Raw genomic sequence first — 25,724 nt, forward strand, 5'->3', positions numbered from 1 at the left:
CTCAGAGCTGCACCTACCAGCTCTCCCAGCCTCGTTTGTGCTGGGGCCACGGGCTGCCTGATTTGTTTGCTCTTCTCCCCATTCATTGGCCTCCTGCGTGCATTCCCTGCAGCTGGAGTGGTTGTGGCGCGAAAACGGCCCCCTTTCCTCTCTCGGGTGTTTTTGTTTCTTTCCCCTGATTGTTCTGTTGGGCCCCTAAAAAAAGGAAACAAAGTGTTACTGGGTAGGATGAAGCGATACAATGTGTAGTTCTTCCTGCGATTCGTTCACCCTCTAATGGCTGATGGAGGGTTCTGCTGGGGCTGGTGCTTTGTAAACGTGTAAGTTTGTACCACGCTGCAGCACAAGCAATGCAGCTTCTCACCATTTCGTGTGCCTCTTTCTTTTCCACATTCTGACTGTGCTTTAGCCGTTAAGATCCGTTGTAGGTATTTATACTTTTTTTTTTTTTGGTAAAATGACCGCTAATATTCAAACGTTTCTAAAGAAACTGGTAGTTTTCCCCAGAGTTTGCAAAGCTAAATCTTAAAATACTTAAAAAAAAAAACCCGAAAAAGACTAACAAACAGTACATAATTATTTTGCAATGGACAAAATACATAAAAGAACCTTTTTGTTTGAAACAGCCACAGGATAGGTAAGGTTGCTGCAGTTTTATGGCTGAACAGCTAGTTCTAGGATGGCTGATACAGCCTAATTTTGTGAAGATGTAAAAATTGGGGGATGGGGGTGGTAAGGCAAAAAACAAATCCAGTTCAGAGACAAACAGAAAACCAATTAAATAGGAGTCTTCAAGATGAAGAGTAGAGAGACTGAAAAAGTGCATTCACCAAGATGCTGCAGTTCATTTTGTCACTCGATTACATGATAGCAGTCCAATATCTGATCAATATTGCTACTATTTGCATTCAAAAACTATCAAGCATATAAGCACATACAACTTTTTTTGCAGGTTTAACTGGAATAATCACTTACACCAGCCAATACCTGTCATATTGATTTGTGTTGCTAATAAGACTGAGTGAAAACATCCATTGAGAACTAAATGATGTATTTTGTACTAGTATAAATTACTTTTAAAACATTTAAGAAAATTATCTAAAATTAATCACTTAAATAAATAATGAAATCCAGATAAACAGAAGAAATTATTCATAACTTATGTAGTGAACTGGGATGAAAGGAGTTGTAACACTTTATTGGTTTTTGCTATTAGCAAAGTTACAACAGTATAGAAATTCTTTACAGACCATTTACTGAAGAACAGTTATTTATTGAAGTTTTAATCATGAATCCATAACAGTAAGTGAATGAACTAAATCAGTATAGTGTATATGTATGCAGTTATTTGCTATAGATACTTTCTAATAATGAAGCAGATAAATGAGAACTATATTGAGTTTTAGTGGTTGGGGTAAAAATAGTTGCAACAAAGAAATCTGTTTAATTTTTTCACTTAATAAAAATGTTAAGAAAAGACAGAGGTTAACTTTTGTGGCTTGATTTACCAAAAAAAAAATATTTATTTTTGCTTTATTTGTAATGCTAAAAATAGTTGTTAAAGAGTTTAGATAAATTGAAAATAATGGTAGAAACAAAATGTAAATATTCCATTATAATCTGAAAAAGAAATAATTGCAATGTATACACGGTGTATTTTGGTGGAAAATTAAATAACTTCCTCTTACATTTTATGGAAGAATATTCTTATGCAGTAACTGATTTCTCTGTTTATTGTGTTTCTAATTGTTAGACATTCCCAAAACAATTCTTGCAAAATGAAAACCTGATTATTTTTGTATGTTTACATTAGATAAATGTATCCTAAACTCCTTTAAGATTGCTTATATGTAAAACAGATATTCAGCACAATATTAATTTGCATGGCACAAATGGATTTAAAGTTTGAGCTTCAAAATTACTTACAAATGTTTAGTGTATTAATATCTGAAACTTTGTAGATAATTTATAGTACTGTACTGTACAGGAGGAAAGATGATTATTGTATGGAAAATATATCTCTGAAATTATAAACCCCATGTAAAACATATCTAGTGAAGAACCAGGAAAATTCAAAAAGTGACAGTAGTAATTGTTTATATGGCTTCCTCTATATACAAAGGGTTTATGGACCCTTTATAAGAAATCAAGAACTGAAAATTAAGTAGTTATTTCACAAACAATAAAAATGCTTGTCCTAATTTAAATATAATTTATCTTTTTATATATATATATAATTTGCATTTGGAAGAAGTCAAAATATGTTTCTTGTTTGCTACTCATTTGATCTAGCAGGTCTCTTGCCAAGGGGAAAAATGTATTAACTAATGGAGTAAAATGGGACAGCAACCCAAGCATGAAATCCCACTGGAGAACAATGAGAAGCTGCTCTCCACTATAATATTAGTAAAGCAAAACATATTCTGATGTTTTCAGCTAGTATTCAACATCATAGGTACCTGATGAACATAGCCTGAACCTTTTTTTAATATCTGTAGGTTACAGGAAGGGAGCCTTACATTTGCTTTTTAATAGTGCTTTGTGGTTGGATCTTGGTCTCTCCTTTCTCTCTAAATAACCAACATCTATAGACTACATTTCCGTTGGGAAGATTTTCAAAATTGACCTTATTTCATGATTTGTGAAGAAAAATCTGATGCAGTGCCAGTCTTTAACAAAACTCTGAAAGACTTACACCTGTAATACTCTATTCTGTGATGTCAACAAAAGAAAAGTTAAACTTGCTAATATTGGAAAGTTTCCTAGGATTTACAAATAAAATGTTTTAAATTAGTCCCATGTCTTAAAAGTAACTTATTTTGTAGACTGAGGTTGATATGTGTAATTCAGTTCATTAATGTTTACCTTAGATTTTGTTTCTATCTTTTACAAATTGTATTTCATTAGGTTGAAATATTAAAATTTCCAAGAAATAATCATCAAAACAGTTGCTTACAATATAAAATTACTTACGATTTTACACGAGAAACATTTGGTCAGTAATTTTTTTAAAGCAAATTTTCAAACACATTAGGGTTTCATTGCTTGATGCTTTTTATTTTTCTCAATATCACAAAGTAACAATGTTAATTGCAATCCAGTTTTGTTGCTCTTCAGTTCTTTCTTCAATTTAGCTTAACAGCTGAGATTGGTTCCTCCTGAAGACAATAGTGCTTATACCCTTAGTAATTTTATGTCACGTCAGTTACTTTTACCTAATTTTAAACAAATCCTCCTCAGTTGTATGTTTTTCATACAAACCATATAACTGTTTCCTCTGTAACTGGTTAGCTTAACATATTGTTGCTATTTAAAATAATATGTTAAGAAAATCAAACTACAAATGATGTATTCATGTAACCACTGTCAAAATAAAATAATCTGCACAATAATATATAATAAAAATACACAGACCATCCTTTTTATTCAGTTATGGCACTGCAAGTGTTAAGTAGTCAGAACAAATTTACTTATGTTCCCAGATGTTGTAAAACATCATCTGGTACAACCAAGTAACTAGGACTTATACAAAGATTATTTTTTTATTAGATTGATAACCACTGTTTCAACAATATAATTCTTTGTCCCTGGAAGAAAAAGTCCCATAATCCAAAAAGTATCCTGCATCGTCATAATTATAATTTGTGGAAATAAATGTAACTTAATTTGGCAAAGAAAAATACTGCTACTCCCAAGCTAACTAATTCTGATTTTAAAATCTCTAATTTACATCCAAGTTGTGTTGTCTTTGGTAAAATTTGGGCCATTAGAATGTTTCTGTTGATAAATAACTGATTTCTGTATATTGATTTTTTTTCCCTTAAAGACTGTTTTTAAATGTCTAATATAAGTGATAAAATCCTATGTTCTAAAGTATAGGTAATGAAACAGATTACCCATGTGTCTCCTTCAAATATAAAGCCTTCTGTGAACTAAAGTTGGAATTGGGAGCAACAATAAAATACAGAGAAAAACTAAGCAATATGTTTAGATAAGCCTGAAATTTTAATACTGAATTCACTCTATGAGGTTTGTGGTTCATGCATTTAAAAACTCAGGTCACTGAAGGCACACTAAAATAGTATAATAGGGGTCACAGAGGCCAGGGGGGAAAAAATCAGTTTTGTTGCATCAGACCTGTTATAAAACTTCAACCTATATGTAAACATTCTATGACACATTCTGATATGTAGTAGTTTAAGTGCAGAATAACATCTACATTATTTGCTGTAACTTAACATTGCTAAAATAACTTTATTTTTACAAAGACATACCAATACTTTGGTTTATGTTTGTTCTTTGTTTTGTTTTTGTTTTTTAAAGGGAGACCTTGAATGATGCTGTTGAAACATTGGATATCACTCTTTTTGAAATTCAATAATAGCTTAAAGAAGGTTCAGAAAGTATATTTTTTATATCACTGTCTTTTGTATATGCATATCTGCTTTGGTTACAATGTTAAAATAATAATAGTTAAAGCTAAAATCAAAATGTTGAGCTAAAAACATAAGATCACGGGCAAAATAAGATCTTAATCTTTTTTCAAAATAGGAAATTAAAATGTTGACTTCAGTACTAACATAAGTAAAATGCAAAATAACCTAATTTAATTCAGTGTTAAGGTTGCTTAATTAAACTATAAATCAGGAAACTCAGGTTAGAGTTCCCAAGGATGTGTGAAGCTAGCCAAAATGCACATCCTTCTAAGATTTAACAATATCCAAATATATGGATTAAGCTATACATTTAAGAAAAACAGGAATAGAAAATATTACATTTGACAACATGGTCAAATTAAGCTAGTTCTGTTAATCTTAACTTTTGTTTCCTGATCTTGTGATTTTTAGCTGTGAGGTCTTAATGTTGCATTAAATCTTTTGACAATGTATAGTCTAATTTTTATATGAATATATTTCCCTAGAGTTTTAGGAGTTTTTTGGTGATGTTGGATTTTTGTTTGTTTGTTTTTTGTTTTGTTTTATTGAGAGAGAGAGAGAAAAGGGGCGAGCGGCGGTAAACAGAGAAAGGAGTGGGAATAGGACAAAAGTGTTCACTGATAGAGAAAACAGGCTCAAGTAAGTCAAAGGCCAACAGGTGCCTGCTCAGTTCCTCACCAAAGCACATACTAGCCTAACTAAGAGGTTCTACTCAATAGCTATTAATGTGCATTTTTAAATGCTCATTATTGAAAAAAAACACACACACACACTGTATCTTTCTATAAGTGCAAATTCTTGGATTTAGTGACATTGTCTCCTGTGTCCAGTATGTAACTTTCAGATGTTCAAAACTAACTTCTAGGCTATTTTTAATTCAGACTTGTTCATGGATGTTCTCCAGTGAGGACTAGTTAAATGTCAAGTTTCAAAGTATAGCTATCTTTTAATTATTGGGGATGTGGGGGTGCCACTTTTTTTAAAATAGAAAATGTACTGCCATTCCTTCCACATATGCATATATATATATGTGTGTGTGTGTGTGTGTGTATACACACACCTCCAACTTAAGTCACTTTTGAGCAGAAAATAAGCATGAAAACTTTAGCCTAAAAGAATAATTTGTCACAAGATTATGAGTGATTAAAAGAGATGAGAAGCTTATAACTGAAACTACCATGAAAACATTATTATACAGGAGCATCAGGGTTTTCATCTTCTAAACATAAAAATGGCAGTCTAACTTTTTTGTTGCCCACAATGCAACACTTGCATTTGTATACACACATTTTCAGTTTGGGTAAGTCTTTCATGGCCTGTTGTAAGGTGATAAAACAAGATAGGTCTTGCTTGCAATTTTGAAGTTCTAGGTCAAACAATGTGTAACACTGAACAATCTTGAGGTCTTGTTACCAAATTACTATTCCAGATTCTAATGCTACATGTACATAGCTCAACATACAACATTTATTTTAGAATCTACATTACTTTGTTTTCTTCTTTTTTCAGTACAATTGGATTTCTGAAATAATAAAGCAGGTCTTTTTTTTTTTTAGATTTTTACTAGATTTTCAGGGGAGTCTTACTAGATTGAGTTTTTCTGTCTCCCTATTCTATCTAGTTAAATGTTTGTTACATTAGAATAAGTTATTTTACTAATAGTATTTGAGTTAAGACTTTTTACAGAAATAATTCAATGACCATTTAACTTTTCTGTTAATCGTTATTCCCTCATCTTTTACTCTGAGTTGTTCTTATAGACTTTCTGTTATTGTCCTCCATCGTCCTTATAGTCATACATGTTAAGGATATATAAAGCTCTCTTAGAACCAAATATTAGACATTATCTCTTAATGTCAATGGAATAGAAAAATGGTGTGATGTTGTTATGTGAGAGATGAGGCATTTATTGAAATTAAATACTGAGGCACTGCACTTAAAATTTTCAAAATGATTTCTCTATTCTTTGCCATAGTTCTTTTTCCTTTGTACAATACCTGTAAACTTAGGGAAATGTTTTAGACATGGCCACAAATTAAGTTTTCTGAGTGGCCATCAGTTAGGATTGTCGCTGCAATCAAGTGACAGTTTACCATCTTCCTTTTCCTTGGCATAGAGAAAATACTTTTTTAATGTTTAGTCACCTGTTAGTTTCAATACTACAAAGTACTGACACATTTTCAACTGGATACAACTGAAAAAGTTGGATTAATATGAAATACATTAATGTAACATTTTACCTTACTAAGCTGTCACTGGTCTTGTCTCTTTACTGTAAGAGAAGATGGTCACACAAATAATTATTGTTTGCTTTATAATAAAATTTCACTGTACTTTCCTTTCTGGTAAATTTCACCCATATTCTGGCAAATCTGCTGAATAGTGTTGAAGAAATACACTAGCTAAGTACTGTGCAATGTGTTTGGCTGGACCTAGAAAGATAGTGGAAGGAGAAGGAAATAGCTGCCTGTGAGACTGATGAGTGGTGTAGGTGAGGTCTTTTGTCTTTCATGCACCCCAACTCCCCAGGCTGTAGGTGCAAAGAGAGAATTGTCCTTTGGAAAATTTCTTTAGAACAAATAATTTTTACCGTATTCTGCTTTATAGTAAGTGCAAAGTTACTGCTTTTATTATTTCTATTAGGCATAAACCTACACTGTTGCTATGGGTGATAGATGACCACACATATGCCATTTTATCTGTAAAACTACAGCTTCCAGTTTCATATTGTGGAATCCACTGAATGGAGGTTGGATAGGAATCTGCTATTAAACCCAATAGATTTAATGACATTTACAAGCTCATAAAACAAGTTCCTATGATCAATCTAGCAGATAACTTAGGGGCAGTGGTGGAACTTGGTTTTATACACACAATTCCCTTAAAGAACACCTATTGGACTTCAACTAATTAATCTAAATCCAGTTGAGTAAAGGGTGCATTTATGGTAGTGATTCTACAGTATACAAAATGAACTGGGAGGCTTTTTGACTTAAGAACTGACTCTCTTCTACCTCTGCTTTAAAATGCAATTGAAGTCTAGCAATTAATAAAAACTGCCAGAATACTAGCTTACTTCAGGAAACCACAGGAAAGTCATCTTCCTCTGCTGCTCATCGGCTAGTGCAAGGGGTGGGAAAGGCAGAATTAAATTCTGCAAAACTATGGGCATCTAAGCAATGTAATAGTTTTAATTTGCTGGAAAGGCACTAAAAACCCAGTGGGGGAAAGTGCATAGGATAGAAGCTAGAAGTAGCACTGTTACTAGTAGAATGAGATTATGTCACCACTATCAGAGAGAGACAGTCAAAGTTGCCAGAAACTTTACATTCTAAAGTCGTGTTTCCACTCCATTTAATTCCCCCCCCCCCACAAAAAATCCTTTTGGGACTGAAATGTCATGTTTAGTTTATTCCCAAAGGCAAATATTTGTTTGAAAACGTGCGATTTTTGAACGAGGAGCTGAAAAAGATTTTTTTGTTCATGTTCATAACAAATGTCCAGCTTATAACTTCAAAACCTGCTTGTTTAAAATCAAACTTGCCACATTTTATGACAGGACAAGTTTGAAGAAATTGCATCCTATAATTATAGCTGTGGAAACTTTAAATCTTCTATGCTAACTAGTGGCAGCATGAACAGTTTGAGCACTGTGAGATGTAGATCTCCAGTGATCTGCAAGTGTGGCTCATTGGGGATGTGCATATTCCCAATGCATTACCTCCTCTCTCCTCCAGCTGCCTAAAGCCCTCCCATCCCCCACTGAGCTGCCAACTGTCCCTTCCCACCCAATAGAAATCCTCTCTTATCTCTTTGCATGGTGACAGGTTTCAAAGTGGTAGCCCTGTTAGTCTGTATCAGCAAAAAGAACGAGGAGTACTTGTGACACCTTAGAGACTAACACATTTATTTGGTCATAAGCTTTCGTGGGCTAAAACCCACTTCATCGGATGCATGGAGTAGCTTATGCCCAAATAAATGGGTTAGTCTCTAAGGTGCCACAAGTACTCCTCATTCTTTTTTTCTCTTATCTCCTTTCTCCCAAGCCTGTGCAGACCCTGATTCCTTATGCCATGACAGAGAAGAGGAGACAAATCACTGCTTGGGGCCCTCGCTGTGTAAGCAAGAGTGAGGGGGATGGGGGAGAGGGCGTGGTTGTTCTCCAGTGGCTGTAACAAATTCTCATCTTATGTGAGATGCATTTGCAGCAGTCACTGAAGACCAGGTATGCACAAGAGAAGTCCTCATTCCCAAGCAGCAGCAAAAGAGGCGTCACTGATGTTTTCGCCCCCATTAACCCCACATGAGGAGCCCCAAGCCTGAGGTGAGGGAGAGTCCAAACAATCCCAGACTGCTCTGTGTGTGTGTTTTAAAATGTGCATATTTTGTATGTCCAATTAACAAATGCTGTTTGTATTTAAATAGGGGTATTTTTAAGCTTGCACCTATTTAAACAAGTGCCTGGAATGGGGTACTGGTTTCTCTTCTCCTTGGTTGCAGTCTCAAGCAAGGCGTGGGGAAAGTCTTTAGGATCTATCAACAAGGAGAAAAGAAGTTTGTGAGGAGGGGGAAATGTTATTTCTTTCTCTCCATTATAGGGGGCAGAGAGGTAAATGCCATGTATTCACTCCTTGTTCTGTGCAAGCCCAATCTTAAGTGTAATGGTACCCTAGGCAAGAATTTTTGGTGCATTCTCCTGCTACCCAGACAAGGTGAAAAGGAAGTAGTCAATAATATTTAAATTAGGGCTGTCAAGTGATTTAAAAAATTAAACATGATTAATCGCACGATTAATTGCACTGTTAAACAATAACGGAATACCATTTATTTAAATATTTTGGATATTTTCTACATTTTCAAATATATTGATTTAAATTACAACACAGAATACAAAGTGTACAGTGCTCACTTTATATTTATTTTTGATTACAAGTATTTGCACTGTAAAAAAAACAAAATAAAATGTATTTTTCAATTCACCTAATACAAGTACTGTAGTGCAATCTCTTTATCATGAAAGTTAAACTTACAAATGTGGACTGACGCATGTTCATTTTCATTATCTGAGTCAGATGCCACCAGCAGACAGCTGATTTTCTCTTTTGGTGGTTTGGGTTCTGTAGTTTTCGCATTGGAGTGTTGCTCTTTTAAGATTCTGAAAGTATGCTCCATGCCTCATCCCTCTCAGATTTTGGAAGGGACTTCAGATTCTGAAACCTTGGGTCAAGTGCTGTAGCTATCTTTAGAAATCTCACATTCGTACATTTTGTGAAATCTGGAGTGAAAGTGTTCTTAAAATGAACATATGCTGGGTCATCATCCAAGACTGCTATAACATTAAATATATAGCAGAGCAGGGGACATACAATTCTCCCCCAAGGAGTTCAGTCACAAATTTAATTAATTTTTTTTTTTTTTTTTTTTTTTTTAAATGAGAGTCATCAGCATGGAAGCATGTCCTCTGGAATGGTGGCTGAAGCATGAAGGGGCATACAAATGTTTAGCGCATCTGGCATGTAAATACCTTGCAATGCTGACAACAAAAGTGCCATGCAAATGCCTGTTCTCACTTTCTGGTGACATTGTAAATAAGAAGCAGGCAGCAGTATCTCCTGCAAATGTAAACAAACTTGTTTGTCTGATCCATTGGCTGAACAAGAAGTAGGACTGAGTGGACTTGCAGGCTCTGAAGTTTTACATTGTTTTGTTTTTGAGTGCAGTTATATAACACAAAAAATCTACATTTGTAAGTTGCACCTTCACGACAAAGATTTCACTACAGTTCTTGTATGAGGTGAATTGAAAAATACTATTTCTTTTGTTTATCTTTTACAGTGCAAATATTTGTAATAAAAATACACTTTGATTTCAATTACAACACAGAATACAATGTATATGAAAATGTAGAAAAACATCCAAAATATTTAATACATTTCAATTGGTATTCTACTGTTTAACGGTGCGAATAAAACTGCGATTAATCACAGTTTAAATTTTTTATCACAATTTTTTTGAGTTAATCGTGTGAGTTAATCACGATTAATCAACTGCCCTAATTTAAATATATATAATCTCTTCATGAGACTTTCCCCTAACACGCAGATTGGAATGAACATGGGTAAATTACCGTAACCCAGTGCATGTTTGTTCTGTTTTGTTTCTCGCTATACAATACTATCCTCACTCATGTGTTTAAACTGCAGGTTCTCAGTCAGAGGAATCTATTAATTGTTCAGCACAGTTGGCCCATTGTACTGTGACATGTACACTTTTATACAAACACAAACCAAATATTTACTAACCTGAAAGATGTGATCTATTTTTTTCTTTTCCTTTTCAACCTTCTCCCAGCTCTCACTTTTCTCTGTCTATTGTTTTCCTTACACTTATTGTGTTTCATCTTTCATTTCTCTTCTTCACCCGTCTCTTAATATTTAGCCCTCACAGATTTGTCTCTCTCGAGTTTTGCTATATGCTCCCTATTCTCTTTTTCTCTTACCTATTTCCCCTTCCTCGCAATGTTGATAAGTGCAAAGTAATGCACATTGAAAAACATAATCCCAACTATACATATAAAATTAGCTGTTACCACTCAAGAAAGAGACCTTGGAGTCATTGTGGATAGTTCTCCGAAAACATCCACTCAATGTGCAGGGTCAGTCAAAAAAGCTAACAGAAAGTTGGGAATCATTAAGAAAGGGATAGATGATAAAACAGAAAATATCATAGTGCCTCTGTATAAATTCATGGTACGCCCACATCCTGAATACTGCATGCAGATGTAGTCACCCCACCTCAAAAAAGATATATTGGAATTGGAAAAGATTCAGAAAAGGGCAACACACCTTATTAGGGGTATGGAACAGCTTCCATATGAGGAAAGATTAATAAGATTGGGACTTTTCAGCTTGGAAAAGAGACAACTAAAGGGTGATATGATAGAGGTCAATAAAATCATGACTGGTGTGGAGAAAGTAAATAAGGAAGTGTTATTTACTCCTCATAACATAAGAACTGGGGCTTACCAAATTAAATTAATAGGCAACAGATTTAAAACAAAGAAAAGGATGTATTTCTTCACACAATATGCAGTAAACCTGTGGAACTCTTTGCCAGAGGGTGTTGTGAAGGCCAAGACTATAACAGGGTTCGAAAAAGAACTAGATAAGTTCATAGAGGATAGGTCCATCAATGGCTATTAGCCAGGATGAGCAGGGATGCTAAACCATGCTCTGACGTATCCCTAGCCTCTGTTTCCCAGAAGCTGGGAATGGGTGACGGGATGGATCACTTGATGATTACCTGTTCTGTTCATTCCCTCTGAAGCACCTGACATTGGCCACTGTCTGAAGACAGGAGGCTGGGCTGGATGTAGGAGTGCTGGAACAATGTTCATAGTGAAGGTGCTGAGAGCCAATGAACCAAACTGTAAACCCTGTATATAATGGAAACCTCTTCAAGCCAGGGGGTGCGGTAGCACCCCTCGTTCCAATACGTATGGCTGGAGGGACCATTGGTCTGACCCAATTTGGACATTCTTATATTCTTTTCTCCTCTTTACTGGGTAACTTCCCCATGCCCCCAACACCTCACTATCTTTTTTTCTTTTAAACAGGGTTCCTGCCCATCCCCAGCCTTGTGTAATAGTACCCATGGGATGTGACAGGAATATTAACCGTTTGTCCTGACCCATGTCGGCTGTCTGAGGCTAAGAAATAAATACTGGGCTCTTACCAGAGTTCATGCAAATCACACCTCGCAGGATCTCCTTCCAGGCTGTTTCTCTAAACCTTGTGCCCCCTTCCACCTTCCAAGCTCCCCTTTTCTCAATCCTTGTCATCCCTTCCAGACTTTTTCTTCCTCCTCCTCCAGGCAACAACTCATGTGATGCTCCTAACAGCAATGAGCCAGGCTGGGGATTCAAAGCAGCATGTGGTGCCCTACAGCAATTGGGAGCAGAAAGCAGTTTCATTCTCCATCACAGCCTGGGAGGCAGAAGGGCAGCCATCAGGGGTGGGAGGGCCACTGCTCTTTGGCCACACTGGTAATGCTGCAGCTGTGCCCAGCAGAATAGGAGGGAAAGAAATTAAGGAAGCCATAAGGCAGAGAGGAGAAGGGTCTGTAAACCTGCAGGGCGGGAACTTTGGCACCCTCTGTACTGTAGCACCCTAGATGGCCGCCCATTGGTAGAACATTGTGTTTTTTGCCAATGGGAAAGAACATGAAATAAAATAAAAAATTCACCCCACAGCAGTGGCTCCTGCCCCATGGGGCTGGGCTCAGCTGCCTGCTCCAAGCGATAGCATTCAACATAATATTTAAGAGCCGGTGTTCAGCTGAATACACTAAAAGTGGGTTTGTTACAGATCTGCTTTCTGTAACAGGAAACTTGGTTCTTAGAGGAGATGCTAGCTGACAGGGTTCATAGTTCTGAGGAGACACGGAGATGCTGAGTGGTTTTGGCAGTTAGTGAGGGAGTGGGGCATAAGCATAGCTACCTGTTTACTAAGATGTGAAGACTGCAAGAAAGCGTAAGACGTATTGCAATGCCCGCCATTCAGTGCCCTGGGTGCTGTACCAAGGCATTAAAGATTTCCCATCCACACAAACAAATTACTGCCCATCCACCTGCTCCAGAACCCTCATTAACCCATCAACCCCATAAAATCTCCCTCAAACCAGAGAAACACACAGTATTGCAGTAAATCCTTAACTCTGGTCTCCAGCAAACTGGGGCAAGCATTCCAGATTTGAGGATACCTCACTGAGGAGTCCCAGCTCTCAGGGTGACTTTTGGCCCCATCACATTGCCTCAGCTAATTGCAGCTGGTGTGATGTATCCTATGAGGGGAGGGGCAATCTTCTATAGCACCCAGAATCCAAACTCTTTAGAGCATTACAGGTCAAAACCTACAATTTAATTTAGCCACAGCTATAAAAACACCCAATGTTAGTTTTTACAGCAATTGGCTCAGTAACTCAAAAGGCATGCAATGCAGCCTCCTGACTCCGGGGAGTGCGCTGGTACCCTTTCGGGTCAGGCTGGAGGCTGCATCTCTGTCTTTTCTGAAACTGAGTCTGCTCCCTCTCCTGCTGCTTGGAATAGTTGAGAGCAAAAGCCAGCTGCAGGTTCCCTGTCTGTCCACCATCAGCAGATTCTCCCCTTCCTTCCACCCAGGTGATGGGTAGAGGACAGGGACAGTGGGGCTTTAGAGAGGGAGGGGGCTGGGTTGCAGAGCAAGCCTGCTCCTGTCCTGCAGGGTTGGGCCTGGCTCCCTGCTCTGGGCATTCTGACCTGGAGCGTGGGGTCACAGTGCCACTCAGGTTTGCTCATTGAGTTGGTGAGATTTCATAATAGCAGTGAGATTTGCTAGAACGATAGTGTGATGTTTCTACTAATAAATAGGGAAGCCAGAGCACAGAATATTAGCTTCAGAGAGAGTCCAAGAAACCGCCTTCATTTTCCTCTTGCATCCAATTCCACTGGCTTTCTTCCTGAGTTACAGAATTCCTTCCTATAAAATCAAGGGACAGTATGTGATTTGCCCTACAGACTTGTTCCCTCCCCCTCCTCCCCACTTTATCTTCCTGCTTCGGCAACTTCACTTTTTCCTGTCTGACTCCTGTGGTTTCAACCCCATACAACTCTTCTCTGCTTTTGACTATCTCCTCTAAACTCAATATCCATGATACTACCCTGTTTATCCAGGATCTTGCCAGTTTCTTCCAGGAAAAATGGATTCTTTCTAGCTGGAGTTTTCCTGACCCGGAGAGACCTCTCTTACTCTCAGTTTCTGATTCCTCAGCCTATTGTTTTATCACCTCCTCTCATTTTCTGACTCACTTTCTCCTCTCATCTTTTCCCTTATTCTCAACTTCTTTCACCTGGCTCCTTTTCTTCAGGCCTCATCTATCCTCTTGTAGCTCTTATCCTAAAAAAACTTCTCCTTTCACCTTCCCTTACTTGCTCATCCAACTATCACTCTATTTCCTTTCTCCACACTGTCTCAGAGATCTGTAAGCACATTTCTGCTCTCTGTTCTGGCATGTGTGCCTAGCAATTCAGTTTCTGTGCCATACGCTCCACTGAAACTCTTCATACCAAAATCACCAGTAACCTCCCGACCAAAACCGACAACCTTTTCTGTGCTTTCATCTCCTTCAGTCCATTCACCATCCTCAGTCAACAGGAGTCCAAAATCTTCATGATCTACCATTCCTGTCTTCAGATTGCTGTGATTCTGAACTGTCCTGGTTTTCCTGCTTCTCCAAATATTCCTAACCCCCCTCTTGACAATCTGTTGAGATCCCTGTCCCCTCTGTTTACTTTAACCTTTGGATAGCTTCCTTTTTTCTCATGCCTTCATCTGTATTGATGACTTCCAAACCTACCTCTGATCTTCCCAACTCCAGTGTATCCCTACCTTCAGTCTCACGTCTCTGAGTCTCCATCTCCCCCTGGATGTCCCAACACCAACTCTCAGCATAGCAAAAATTGAACTCCCTCTCTACCATCTCCCTCCTTTCTTTATGCACATCAAATTCCATTATCCTTCTAGTCATTCAGGCACACAATCTTAGTGTATTGTTCAATTCCTCTTCCCATACATCCATCCTGTCACCAAATCCTGTCTGTTTCTTTATCCCATCTCTAAACAACAACATTTACCCTCCATTTCTCTCACAGGGGGAATTTTCTAACCACTTTATATATAAGATTATTCTGATTCAGATTGCATTGACCCTTTTTGTGGAGGCAGTGCATTACCATGGTGGGAGGAGGTACAAATGCAGTCTTCCCTGCTTACGTCTGATCTATTGCAGTCTGTGAAGTTCTGGAAGTTCTTGGTAGGTCTGGGTTGAGACTTGACATTTTGACCCGTGATCTTTCTGATTGGTAAAAGATTGTGGGAAGACTTTGCATAGAGGTTATCAGTGCTTCTCTTTTGGAAAGCAAAGTGGTAGCGGCCCTTAAATGAGCAGTTGTTAAGAAATGGCTATGTAAGTATTATCTTGACAACTGCAGCTGTCGCTCACCTTTCTTCCTGAGAAGTTATTGAGAAGGGTCTTGGAAGGCAACTTGGGCAGTGATTGGCATCGTCAGAGTTTCTGGACCTCTACTAGCCTGGTTTAATTCTTAAGCATAGAGTATGCACCGGTCTTATAGGTCAGTTGTTTTCTGGCACTGAACAACAATCAAGTGGCCATTCTGATTCTTTAGCTCCCTTTGGTACCATCGTTGCTAGTACTGAAACAGCAGGTGGATTCCAGGAGTAAGGGTCTGTACAGTAGGAGGCTACAAAGGGGGCAGTAAGGAATGTGGCTTGCGTGAAGCTAAGGGGCAGACCTGGAAAACAAAAGGAGACAACAGTAGGTAAGTTCAATTTCTTTCCCCAAGGGTCTAGAGAATGGTATTGGATCAATGCCCTAGTTGCTCTTCAGTCCTGAGGGATTTCTTACGTGGGCAGGATTCCATTCTGGCACCTCTTCTGCTCAGTGTGAGGCTAGTAGGGGAGACTGAATACCTCCATTATATGATTGACACTTGCCTCTATATTGTCATTTCATTCAGCCCAAACGGCGTGGGTGATGGACTCTCTCATTTCTTGGCTGAGACTGAGCCTAGATTATTGCTAGCTGTCCAGGCTCAACCACAGGAGTTGGAGGAAGGGGTTATCAGCCTTCTTCCTTGAGGAGGTTTATCTTTCCCTTTTAGCAAAGTGTTATGATGTGGCTGCCGTTGGCTATTCGGATAGCAGCAGTAGCCAAGAGTGTTTTTTTCCCCATCAAAGCCTAGCTGGAAGATTGGTGCTGCTATTCCTTTTGATACAGACCTTACCCTGGACAACCATAGCTCTTTCACCTCCAAACCAGATTCATCTCTGAGGAGTTACATTTGAAAGTCACTCACAAACCTGAGCTGGTGCAGAGTGCAAATCCTCCCTCAATGAGCAATATTTTACAGGTATAAATGTATTAGGTTAGACTGTAACCGCAGCATTGAGTAAAAGGAAAAGTTGGTGAAAATGTAACAGAAGCCAAAATACATACTAGCTGGAAGGACAGGGAAGCAGTCAGCTGCAAAATGGCCATTTTAGGGTTGCATCTGGTTGTTTCTCCCAGATGTAAAACATCAGTTACTGGAAAGGAGTATGCTAGGAAGAAAGCACACATTAAACCTAAACAAAAACAATAATTCTCCATTTAGAATATAAAGAAATACCTTTCCAGAAACACTTCCAAATGGCTGCTGTTCCCTTTCTCCTTTTTTATAGGAAAAGACCAGAGAAAAAAGGAGAAGGCACAAGGAGAAGCAGAAAAGCTCACCAAGACAGAAAGCCCACAACGGGGAACAGCTGCTCTTTCACAACTTGAAGCTTCTTGGTATAATTTCTCCTTATGTCCTGCAAACAAACAAGTAATTTTATGCACAGAAGTCCCAGTGAAGTCAATGGGACTACACGTGAGTCATATGTATTTACAGGACTGAGCCACTGGATTACTAGAAGGGATTCCTGGCTTTTATTTACCTGCAAAGCATGATGCGCACCTGTGTAAATAACAAGTGAGCACTCTACGATTGCCTGCAAAGTGATCCTCCCTTTTCAATTTGTTCAGTGGGAGACAAAGGGCACCTACCCATAGATCACCACTCCGTTCCTCACCGGGCTATCAAAAAGACTTAATATACAGGACAGTACTATAGCACACATCCATACATCTCAGTTTTTTAACAAAGGAATTATCCCTTTTTACAGATGGAGTAATTTAACTGCTCTGGGCTTCAAGGATTTACCCAACATTACCCAGGGCAGGGTTACAAACAACCATTTTGAATTAGGTAGGTAACCCAGCTTCGCCTATTGCATGCTGCTCATCCTCTTTCTTAAGCCCTCTTCCATCTCATCTTCAACATAATACAGATAATTTGTATGTGGGAATGGACAGTGAAATTGTCTCATCAAAGAGAGTGTAATGGAGGCCTTGATTTTTTTGTATGAGAGGGTAACATATTAAGTGTATCTCACCTAATTTTGGATAGATCATGCATACAATTTAAAATGTATTAATTTCTCTTTTATTTTATTTTATTTTTGAGGGAAGCGGAGGTATCTAGAAATGGTGACTCCAAGTACTTTGGATTTGGGTACAGATATTCCATTTGGGACTGTCACATTGTTACATAAATAAAATTCCCACTATAAAATGGCTGAATTTCAGACTTTTTTGTTTGTTTGTATCTGCTACCGTCTATTTTGCAAGGTCTCCCAACACTCACAGCCAGCATCTCTTGTGAGGGCCAGCAGAAGCGGCAACTGTTTCCCAGCATCCTCTGCTTCCACAGAACAGTGGTAAAGGACATAGGATGTTTTCATGGGAAATGGATAGAGGGGCACTCTTATTTGTTTTCACAGCACACCTCTGAACAGTGTGCAGTGTTTGATAAGGACTTTTTAAATTCTTTTTGGTGGGGTGGGAGGCCGGGTGAACAAATTTGAGAGAAGAAGGCTGGCTATAAATGTTACCAGATGCTAAGATAAAAAGAATACTGGGCAAAGCTGGCTTATCTTTGAATTTGTAAGAAAGTTTAAATTTAATTTAGGGCTGGAATGTGCTTTGCTCCTATTTCCTAATGATAGGCTGGGACTGAAGTCACTCCAGTGATGACATGTAGAGCACTAGACAGTAGCTCAAGTAGCAGCAGCTCAGTGCTGAGACACTGTCACAACTAAAGTAAAAATCGCCCTCCCCCACATTCTCTATCTCCATAATGGAGAGGCAGGGTGAATTAGACTCCCAGCACTACATATGTAGATGTTGCCCTCTAAGCTAGCTCCTGATCATTGCGGGAGAGGAGCCAACGTGTTAATAAAGTCACAATCGAGCAGTGAGAAATAAACTAAGAAAAATGTTTAAATTTGTGTGAGGATAGGATGAGGCAGTTCTTGCCCTCCCCATATATCTGGCACTATTTGCAGCTCATCTCACCAGTGTAAATGCAACAGCCTTCTCTACTGCAATGCCTGAAACAACTTCTCTAAAGCCATCTGCCTGCCCACCTCATTTAAGACCTCTATTTTCCCCCCTTTTGTGTGGAAATACTAAGTATTAGTAATTATATTTGTTACAGCATTTCTTCTCCTGCTAAACAACTGAATCCCAACCCAGTATAAATGATGCGCATAGTCTCTAGAGAGCTAGCCTTAGAGGTTCAATAAAGCCAACATTACAAAGCAGGTTATTAATTCAGATAAGCTGTGCAGTAATATTACACAGCTGGAAATGACCATATTACATATTTCACTGTATCTCTGAAAACACATGGCTTCTGGGGATTAGCTCCTACCACTAATGTACATGTAATTTATACTTTTACACTGCATTTGCAAAACGTGACACTATACTGCTATGTCTACACTAGAAAATCCTACTATGTTTGACAAAGGAGTTAAACATCTGGCACTGACCACTGTCAGAAGACAGGATGCTGGGTTAGGCAGACCATTGGTCTGACCCAGTATGGCCATTCTTGTGTTTAAGGCTTCTCTAGACTTCCCATTGGGGAGTTACAAATGGATTGCCCCACAGATCCGGAGAGGATCAGATGATTCCCCCCCAGACAGTAACTGCTCTGTGCCATAAACTTCAGAGTCTAGGTGTTAAGAGGGCTTTTAAATGCTGTTTAGCCCTGACAAAGACTCTTTACAAGTCTACAAATCTGTTTGTTTCCTCAGACAAAACAAGGCTGTAAGAGCTTCTAGAGCAATAATTTCTTGGTGAAATAAAAACTGTCAATATGAGCAGTCGACCCCTGTACCTCAACATTAGTTTGTACATGCTGTACAACAGACAAATCACTGCTCCCTCTGAGGCAGAGAGGGCAATGGATTTAGGGGCACTATATCAGCCCCTCCCTGCACCCTAGGTCTGAAACAGTTCCAAAATCTATTGCCGTTCAGGACACGCTGCGTAGTCCATTTATTTGAACAAGCATTTGGGGATGTGGGTGGAATGTAAGTATTTTTCTCCAAAGCTTCAGGGTGGGGCTGTTTTGTTAAGGGTTCTTGCTGTTTAGGGAGGGAGTTGCTGCTTCTTTGTTTTGACTGGTGTTTTTAATGGTTGTCAGGGCACCTTCTGGGATAGTCATCCTTTAAAATGTTAAATTTCAATAAATGATATGGATCTAGTTTCACTCTTTGTAGCTCGCTGCTGTCTAGACCTATCGCCATTCCACAAGGCTGACTTTGATTAGAGTTTTCCAAACTGCTACTCAAGAAAAGTTCACCTCCTTGTTCTTGCTGCTTCTCATTCCTAGCTATTATTCACAGTCTTGTATTGAAAGCTAGAAAAAAAGGGGTCAGACAACAAAGGGAGAATTACCTACCAGTAACTGTGTGTGTTGCCATCCTCCCTTATTTAATCCTTGTCTGTCTATCTATCTAATCTTGCTATCTAAAATGTTTGTCTGTTACATTTTTCCTTGAGAGAACGAGGGTGGAGAGTGGATAATTACATACGGCACCTGGGATCGGTAGTGTCATTTTAGCTCCCACTTTTTAGTGGTGCTGCTGGCTTTAATGCTTGGTGTGTGGAGTATTGGTTTGTTTTCCATTAATACTGATGATAACCAGTGCCCTTGTGGCACGTCAGCCCTAAATTCTGCAGCAAGGGTGCCTAATTTCTGACATGGTGCTGAATCTTGTGGTAGCATAAAAGGCACATTAAAAATTGAGGTTATATTGAATATTAAAATAGCATTAAACTGACACTGCAATACTGAGTTTAATATAAACCTCGAAGTTTGAATGGCTTTCCATACATTTCAATCTGCAGTGCAATTTACAGCTCACTGTGGAATGCAAGACAGGTGTATATATAGAGGCAGAAATTAGGAGCCCTTACTCCAGATACTACCCAGATCAACAGTGCTAAACTTGGGATGGGAAATGGGGCCTAAGCCCCTTCTCTCTGATTGCATCAAGGCAGTAGGATTCCATGTTCCTTAATTTCCTATCGACTGGGAAAATGTGAAGACTATAACCCATCCATTCATCCCAGCTCCAGAGTGAAGGGCTCTGAAAAATCACCTACAGCTTTTCTGCAAAGGCTCTAACTCTTCCTTGACACAGGAATACTCATGTTGTGTCAGACCAGCGGTCCATCTAGTCTAGTATTCTGTTTCACAGTGAAGAGAACCAGATGATTCAGAAGGTGCGAGAACCCCATCATGAACAATTACAAAATAACTTGCCTACTGAGGAAGTTTCTTCCTAATCCTTGTCAGTTAGAGGCTGTTTTATGTCCTGGAGCATGAGGGTTTATAATTCTCATATAACATTTTATCTTGTCTAATATAACTATTATTTGTATTACAGGAGAACATAGAGTCCTGGAGATTGCTTGCTAGGCATTGTCCCTGCCCTGAAGAACTCATCATTACTACAGGTAAAAGGTGGGAGAAAGTAAATATTCTCCCCATTTTTATATCTGTGAACTTGAGGCAAGGAGATATTAAGTGACTTGTCCAAGGTTATGTAAGTAGGCTGTGGCAGTTCTAAGAATTTAATCGAGACCTCCTGGGCTCCTGTTCTCATTAGCCATACCAATGTCTAATCCTTTTTTGTACTCTGTTAAGCTCTTGGCTTTAATATATTGTGGCAATGGTTTCAGCTATTAATTGTAAAAAATACTTTCTATTCTTTATTTTGAATCTGCTGTATTTCAATTTCACTGCACTGTTGTAATATTAAAAAGGATTAATAGAACACAATTTACTTTCTGCACATTCTTTATTTTGTATATATCTGTGACATGTCCCTTTTGTTTGTCTCCTTTCTAAACAATTCTACTCTTGGTTTCCGGGTGTTTCCTCTTCTAGCCTCCCACAGACATAAGTTACACATTTTTTGTAAAATGGTTTGTCCAAAGACAGTGTAAATCTCCAATTTAGAATGTTGTGTTAAAAACAGAAAAATATGATTGTCTCCATTTGTGTGTGTAACCAGAATGGAGTATTTTAAAATAAAATTTGTTCTAGCTACCTTCCCTCAAGACCAAACCAGCTGATCTGACTTGCATTTAAAACCCTGGGTGTGTCAACTGACTGAATCTAGTACTGACTCCCATCTCAGTTATACCTCCATACAGTAGTCTGGGGAGAGCACACCCCATTTTCCATGTTTATTCTTCTTACATGTGAGGCTACCGGCTGGATGGTGACCGAGAAGGAATGGAGTCAAGTAGAAGGGTAGGCAAATCACCCATTCCTCAAAGCTGTGTGGAGCTTTTAACAAACTGAGGCAAGAGGCCAGTTTTCATTCTTTGCTGCTGTCTGGGGGTATAGATCAGTCAACTTTTAATGAGTACACCCAAATTATTTATTATTTGTATTACCACAGCAGCACCTAGGAGCTCCAGTCATGGACCAGGACCCCATTGTACTAGATGCTGTTCAAACAGCGATATCTTTCCTTTGTATTGCTATTCAAATAACAAGCAATATGTTTCAAGTGGGGCCCCATTGTGAGGAGAAGGGACAGAATGTTAGCATTGATGTTCTGGAAGGTTCTGTGCCATTTGGGATGGAAAGAGATGCCTCAAGGAAGCAGAATGAAAGCAGCAGTCTCCACTCTCTTCCCCCCAACCTATGGAGGAGACAGATCAGAAACAGGCAGTGAAAGAAGGTTCATAGGAAGCAAGGTAAAGTGTGTGGAGCAGCTGCAAAAGGGAAGTTAAAGTACGCTGTAGCTGGGGAAAAGAAGAGGGACAGCAAAAGAAACAACCAATGGAACTAGGGAGGAAAGAGAACAGAGAAAGAAAAACAAAACTGCCCTACCTCATCCCCAGATAAGTGATCTGCTCTTTGTTACTGCTGGTTCATTGAGTGTACGAAGAGATTGAACTGCTGCATAACCACTCTTATTTAAATATGAAGAGTCAGCGTTAAGCAATTGCAGATACTATTATAAAAACTGTTTTTTCACAGTTGAATCGTCTTGAAGTCAGTCATTCATTTTGTGAGGGATAAACAGGTTTAGTGGTTATTACTACAAATTCTGAGGTATGTATGGATTCTGCTGTGGGTGATTTGGGGCTGCAGCCATGACTCCTAGAATCAGGGACTCCAAATAATCTATTCTTTAATTATCATCCATCCTTAATTAAATGCATGTAGAATTCTTAAATGCAGGCAGGCAGCTTGTCCAGTGGGCAGTAAATAATATTTGTCATCTGGACTAGGTTTTTGGGCCGTTGGGCAATAGTATATGGGTATGCCTAACCTACCCAGACATAATCAAACAGGGAGGAGGGTGAGTGTAGACTTCTTATCTCCCCATCGTGCTGTCCACCTGGTATTTAAAGGAAAGAGAGGATGCCTGCAGCAGAGGACTGAAACATTTTTGTAATTTGCACTCCACTCCTTGACTTGAACCTATGCCCAGGCAAAATGAAGCACTGATTGGAGCAATGTCTCTGCGCAGCGTAGCATGAGAAAGCCAATCAGAGCAGGGCATAGACTTCTGCACCAAGCCCTCTATCAGCAGCAATTTCTGGAAGGCACAGGGCTCTGGTGACAGAAGAATGGTGTTGTGACCCGTAAACTAATCTTCCCATAAGAACTCATTCGTTTGGAGGAAGAGGAACTGCTGGAAATAGTCCCAAGGAGTCACACAAATACAGTTCTCCTGGAAGTTATTGGGATGAAGTCTCCCACTAGAAAATTTTGTTTTGTTTTTTTACTGAGCCACTTCCCCCACTTTAGAGACAAGCTTCTAAAGACTTCCGCACATGTACTGAACAATAAACCATTGCACACTGTATAACTCACAACCTGAAAATGCTATAATACATGGTAACTCTTACTGAAAGGGCGGGGTCTTTAGGACTGCTGGATTCTTGTTAGAAAACAAATTTAGAAGTAACTGCCAGACAATTGTTGTGCCCAGGATTTTTAAATGCATACCAGACTAGCAGCTAGTTCTTGAGGTAACTTCCCCCTATCCCATTCTCATATAGAAGATAGGCTGGAGGAAGAGGAACTGTTAGCAATTAGAAAACAGAAAGAAATGGAGGTCAGAGAAGAGGAAGAAATAGGAATGTGAAGAAAGCATAGCACACTGCAAAATTCAACAAGTGAAAGACATCCACCTTATAGACAGCCATGTTGCTGCTGTCCACATCATGTAATAAAACACTTTCTCATTGCCCATGTGGTAGCCACTGTACTAGCTGAATATGTCCTAATCCCTGATGAAGGAGTTTTACATGATCTTTTGTAAGACTAGCTGATTAAAAAAAAAAGTTACCTTTCCGTAACTGGTGTTCTTTGAGATGTGTTGGTCATGTCCATTCCACATTAGGTGTATGTGTTCGCCACATGCACCGGTGCCAGAAGTTTTCCCCTCAGCAGTATCCGTAGGGGACCAGCTCTGGTGCCCTCTGGAGTAGCACCCACATGGCATGGTATAAGGGGCGCCACCGGCTCCCCCCACCCTCAGTTCCTTCTTGCCGGAAACTCTGACAGTGGAGAAGAAGGGCGGGTCATGGAATGGACATGAGCAACACATCTTGAAGAACACCAGTTACAGAAAGGTGAAACAGGGAGTGCCATTGGTTTTGCTCCTGACAGGGCCTGAGCAAGGGCTCCCTCTCAGATGCCTTCCTCCTGTCATGCGCCACGGACTGCCACATATTAAAATCGTAGTGGCCAAGGAGGGCCTGGTGGTTGGCCACCCTCAAGTGTAAGCTAGATGAGTCTCCTGGAGTCTTTATTTTTGGTGGTAGCTTCGGGTTGCCTCTGGCATTCCCTGTGGTTAACTGCCTCAACTACTGGGGAATTTGGGGCAGGACTGGAGTAAAGGTATTCGTTCCCCTTAGTTGGGACAAAGTACTTACGCTCTGCTCGTTTAGAAATGGGGGGCAGAGAGGAGGGGGTTTGCCACAAGGCGCTGGATATCTTCAATAACCCTTCGTGAAGGGGAAGGGCCACCCTAGCAGGGGCTGTGGAGTAGATGACATCAAACGGAGTCCACTTGCTCCTCCAACTCTTCTGCCTGCAGGCCAAGGTTGGACGTGACCCTCTTCAACAGCTCCTGATGTGCTTTAGCATCATCCAGAGGAACCGGGTGAGGAGGCTGCGTGATGGCGTCGTCCGGTGACGAGGAGGAGGCCGGTACCACGAGTTCCACGGCACCCATTGGTGGTCCAGCAGGCTTTTCCTCTTGGTCCACATGGACTTGCGGGAGCTTATCCCCCGGGGACTCAGGCACCGGAGGGGGTTGGGTGGTCAATGCCACAGGCCTGTCCGAGGCTCCTGATGCCGAGCAGGCAGGCTGGGTGAACCCCCACGGGTGCTGGGGTACCACAGGCCCAGCCACTGGGCCTGGGGCAGGTTTCAGTACCGACAATACAGGCTGCACCGAGGGTCTGGGAGGCTGCCCCACTGATATGAAGCCTTCCTCCATACCGGAGCCATATGCGGAGCGATTGCTGCCCAGTGACCTGGATCCACTGGAGCAGTGACCCCATGCCTGGTGATAATCACGGTCATGTTTAGAGGAGGACAGGTCCAAGCAGGACGTGCCCCTTAGTGGGGACCTCGGTGACCAGTAGCACTCGCCAGATCCGCGACGGGAAACCGGCGGTCCACACCTGGCGCTTCGAGACTGGTACCAGGACTAGGAGTGGGACCTGGAGGTATCACAGGCCAGGCGCTGGGGGGAGATCTCCCCCAGTACGGTGACACCCGTCTTGGGGAACGTTGGCGGGGCTTGCAGCTGTGGTCCTCTGATCGTTCCCGGGATGTGTAATAGTGTTCTGGTGACGTGAAGGGCCGGTCCCGACGTTCCTGCTGGGTAGCGCATGCCTCTGTGGGTCTGTGCCAGGTAACCGGCAAAGTCGGCCTCAAATCCCACTGCCATTGCCCAAGGTCTGGTAACCGTAGCGAGCGCCAATGCATCTGCATCCCTAACTTCAAGGCATGACTGTTTCGAGCGAGTGAATGGTGGCAGGATGTCCCTCACAATGGGAAGCAGTACGGTTGGAGCGAGGGCGGACAGAAAGGTACCAAGGCGGGCTTACCCCAAGGTCTGGGCACCGCCGGGGCTGGTGTTGACGGCACTGGGAGCATCAGGATTTCCTGCACAGCCTGGAGCTCTTCAGGCATAGACGGCACCAGAAGTTGATGAAAGCTTGCCTCTGTATCCAGGCTTCCAGGCAAAGAACGGGATGGGCTGCATCGCTTGACGTGAGCTGAGGCCCAACTTCCCGACAGGGGAGATGAGCCAC

General features: G+C 40.3%; 1 long non-coding RNA gene across 5 annotated transcripts; it reads left to right on the top strand.

Moving 5' to 3' along the window:
* Positions 1-24,768, top strand: LOC101942819 (uncharacterized). Of its 5 annotated transcripts, XR_006177092.2 has the most exons (5): positions 1-320; positions 16,712-17,277; positions 20,813-20,882; positions 22,423-22,497; positions 24,497-24,768. It is a non-coding gene; the product is annotated as an uncharacterized LOC101942819 (long non-coding RNA). The 5 variants fall into 5 exon arrangements; XR_006177091.2 differs by lacking the exon at positions 22,423-22,497; XR_006177090.2 differs by lacking the exons at positions 22,423-22,497; positions 24,497-24,768 and having other exon boundaries at positions 16,712-17,001; positions 17,195-17,277; positions 20,813-21,641.
* The last annotated feature ends 956 nt before the right edge of the window (positions 24,769-25,724 follow it).

The sequence above is a fragment of the Chrysemys picta genome, chromosome 2, assembly GCF_011386835.1.
Source record: "Chrysemys picta bellii isolate R12L10 chromosome 2, ASM1138683v2, whole genome shotgun sequence".
NCBI classification, from domain to species: domain Eukaryota; kingdom Metazoa; phylum Chordata; order Testudines; family Emydidae; genus Chrysemys; species Chrysemys picta.